The sequence below is a fragment of the Arvicanthis niloticus genome, unplaced genomic scaffold, assembly GCF_011762505.2.
Source record: "Arvicanthis niloticus isolate mArvNil1 unplaced genomic scaffold, mArvNil1.pat.X pat_scaffold_580_arrow_ctg1, whole genome shotgun sequence".
NCBI classification, from domain to species: domain Eukaryota; kingdom Metazoa; phylum Chordata; class Mammalia; order Rodentia; family Muridae; genus Arvicanthis; species Arvicanthis niloticus.
In genome coordinates, this window is record NW_023046204.1 from 32,907 (window position 1) to 36,735 (window position 3,829).

At 39.7% G+C, this 3,829-nt stretch overlaps 1 non-coding gene across 1 annotated transcript; it reads left to right on the top strand.

The window, feature by feature from the left end:
• The first annotated feature begins 263 nt into the window (after positions 1-263).
• On the top strand, positions 264-372 carry LOC117702219 (U6 spliceosomal RNA). The gene has a single exon (XR_004605987.1). It is a non-coding gene; the product is annotated as a U6 spliceosomal RNA (small nuclear RNA).
• The last annotated feature ends 3,457 nt before the right edge of the window (positions 373-3,829 follow it).

Genomic DNA, 3,829 nt, shown 5'->3' on the forward strand with positions numbered 1-3,829 from the left:
CTCCTGGACCACCTTCTGACAGTTTCTCATCCCATTCTTCCTTCACCAAGGATATCCCCAACCTCCCCATACACCCTACCAGACCTCCTCACTCTCTAAGGCCTGAAGTCTCTTGAGGGTTAAGTGCTTCTTCTCTCAAGGAGGCCAGACCAGGCAGTCCCCTGCTGTATATGTATCTGTCCGGGGCCTCATATCAGCTGGTGTATGATGCCTGTTTGGTAGCTCAGGATCAGAGAGATCATGGGGGTCTAGGTTAGTTGAGACTGCTTGTCTTTGGCAGCACATATACCAAAGTTGAAACAATACAGAGAAGATTAGCATGGTTCCTGCTCAAGTAGTGTTTTTTAAGGAGTAAAGGGGAAGTCTGTGCTAGGATGAATCTTTATTGGGCAGGATACCTAGTGCAGCCAAATAATGCGTTTTGAATGCTGGACCTTGGTGGTTTGGTTGATGCATCTTGGTGTTCAGCCTCAGGAAAGAGTCAGGCAAAAGGAAGTCAAATAAGAAAATGTACCTTGGTGGCTAGCTTTAGGAATGTGGAAGTAGCTAAATGAAGGAATCTAATGATTTACAAAGGGGAGAGGGCAAGACCTTGTTTGCAATGCTTAGGCCTGTTAGATCTTCTGGGCACAAAGTAATATTTAGTACTTACTAAAAGATCCCATCTGTAAATTTCATATTTGGAAAAAATAAAGCCAGTGAAATACGATTTGATGGTAGAATTAACCAGATAGATTTTTTTTTTGATAGAGCATTCTCCAACCCCCAATACAATGTCTTAATGTCCAGAATTCAAGTCTGTCAGTACTACACTACCCTCTAGAGATCCTGATGTTATGTCCCTCACCCTGTAACATTGAGGGCTGCCACAGTTACTGGGATGCTCATTGTCTTTGTAAAAGCAGGAGCAGGCAGACCACTTGGCTTTTCCAGGACATGTTCTTAACAAAGCTGATGGCTACACTGATTCACTTTCCATCCAGGATTTCTTGCTTTCTAGATTTTGACAGGACTACTTTAAATTGTGAGATGGATTTTTTTGAAACAAAATCTATTTCTAGACCTGAGCATGAAATGGTTTGTTCTTCAAAAGACACCCGTATTTACTGACACCTTCCCATTTGAGTTAAAGACTGTTATCTCAGTTTGCCTTACCCCTTGAATTATAGGCTGAGGAAGGGCTTAAGAGAAATAGAGTGCAGCAGTGCTTTGGCACAGATTGGAGGTGGGGCTATACATAGGCTGGATGGAAGCATCTTTTTAATAATATTTGACAGTTTACTTTGAAAATTAATTTTAATAGCATCTCCTCCCCGGATGGGAAGGCCCAATAGGATGTGTCTTGCAGTTGTTAATGGTGATGTTGGTTACCCAGTACATCCAGACCCTGGGCAAGGAATGGAGTGAAGAATTACACCTTATTCTCCGTGTCCACATAGATAAGGAACCGTAGGTCCTCTTATTGCATGTTTTGTAAAAGGATGAAGACTCCTAATCTTGATATTGCTGATGACTTGAGGATGCAAAGACAAAGAGTTAAGGAGACATTTCCCAATGCATATAGCAGAAAGATACAACTTCAGGGCCAGTGCTGGCCACAGTGGGGGAGACAGGCAACATCTGGGGAGTATGATATCCTGATGCTAGGATTATATGGCTCATTTCACTCTCCTTTTTGAGTAATAATTTTGTCTTTTTACTTAGTGCTCTTCTTAGTACATTTTCTTAATCATTGCCTGTGCTCTGAATCTGGCATCCCAGTTTTTCTGGAATTCTCTAGGTGGTCCAATAATGAAAATTCCCTTGAGATATATAAGACAAGAAAGTAGGGCATAGACTATTTGTATAGAAGGGACACGTGACAGACAGAGAGGATGCAAGAGAAGCTAATGAGGTATAATGAATAAGACTGCTGTGCATGACACAGATGAATGAAAACCAGATAACGAAATCTCTCATTTGTACAAAGGAATACACACAATTTAAAAAGAAAATCCCCTAGGCTTAACTCAGTTTGACTTATATAGTTGATTTCTGTAAAAACAACAACAACAAAAAAATACTTGATGATAGCTAAATTTTTGAATGGCTTCTGAATGTGGGACTCTCCAGTGGCTGCATTTGCTTTGGTACAAATTCCAGTAGCCAGAGAGAGGTGTCCAGCTCAGCTCCTCAGCTTCAAGTCTTTATTCCACATTTCAGCCCTTTCAGAATGCCCCTGTCATAAACAGCAGCACATGAGGGTAAATGGCTCAGTACCCCTTTCATGTCAATTCCTCAATGGCTTTAGTGTAAACCTTTGGGCATTAGGAAAACATACACAGAATTTACTAAAAGGTTTACCATTTTCTTATATTCTCTTTCACGAGGAGCACCAGGTCAGGAGGCTGCTGTTCAAGAAGGTTAGACAGAGTCTGTAGAATACACATGAAACTCACTGTTCACTCCCCAGTTAAGTCTTAACTTCTCAACAGCTTCCAACACATAAAGTGTAGAGAAGGGAAATGTGCCTTTTTTCCCTCTCCAGCATCTATCAAAACAGCATCATTATCTACTTTTTAATAAAATATACTGGGCCAATAAAAGAAGAGTAGAAATAGTAAGCCTGTTTTCTTTTGGTAGAAGCTCACAAAATACAGATCTCAACTTTAAGTTTTGCACATTTGTACCAACAATGAGTGAGTTCTAACCATTGCCTAGAGAAGATACATACACGCAATTCTGAAGGTCTAAAGAATTCCATTCATTAAAATAAAGGCAGGCACTGTGCTGTGTGTAGGCGAAGTTTTATTTTGTGAAACACTAGACTTGTAATTTTCCAACATCTGAAGGAAGTTAAAATACAATCACTCCGATCATTTTGGTTACTCTGAAGTATATGAGTAATGCTTTGGCATTTATGGGTCATCCAAAATCATCAAACAGACCTTCAAAAGTGCTCACAGTAGAAACCACACCTCTTTTTTTTCCTGGGCATGGAAAAAACATGTAAAACTGACTTTCAGTGAGGCCAGAATTGTAAGTAACAGACACTCAAGTTTATTTTTAGAGACTTGGTTACCATTAATATATATTCAGAGACTTTAGTCTGAGTGAAACACATAAAGCCCTTCTCAATTATTTATTCAGAAATGTTTCAGTCTCTACTCTATGTCCTACAGAGCACATAAAATATATACAGCCCAATAATAGGAACATACTGAATTAGCATACTGATAGATTCACTTTCAATGCAATTAATTTGCCCTAAACAGTACTCACTTTATGAGGTTTTAAATTGTCAGAAATAGGCATGCTCAGCCCCAACTTCAACATGAGGCAATGGAAGATATTCTTTTTATGTTTTTTAAGTTTGCTTTAATCCATTTTCTTATGTATTTAATGCTTCTCCTCCCCCCTCCAAGTGAGAACTAACCAGTGGCTTCCACCCGAGCTGTCTGTCTCCCTTTACAAAGTCTGCTCTGCTGCCATGATGCCTCTCTTTTGTTGGAAGTTGACACTGTACTAATAAAAATTGCTGGCAAGAGGCTATAATTAAGACCTGAGAGCTTGGGATTATTCAGGAGAGACAGTTTAGTTCCTTGTTGCCCTTGAGCACTTTCAGAAAGCAGGAGGTACTTTTTGCTTCTAATTAAAGACGAGAATACCCCTACTAAAGGCCATTACGAAGAAGGTACATATTTGGACAGGTTTTATTCCCAGTGGTTGCTTCATTTACAGCCTAGCTTTTTGGTTTGTTTTTTAGTCCAGGAAAACCAGTTTCATGCAACTTTTAAAACTAAGAATAAAGTAGTCATGTCCATGATGGGGGGCATGCTGCTGTAGCTTC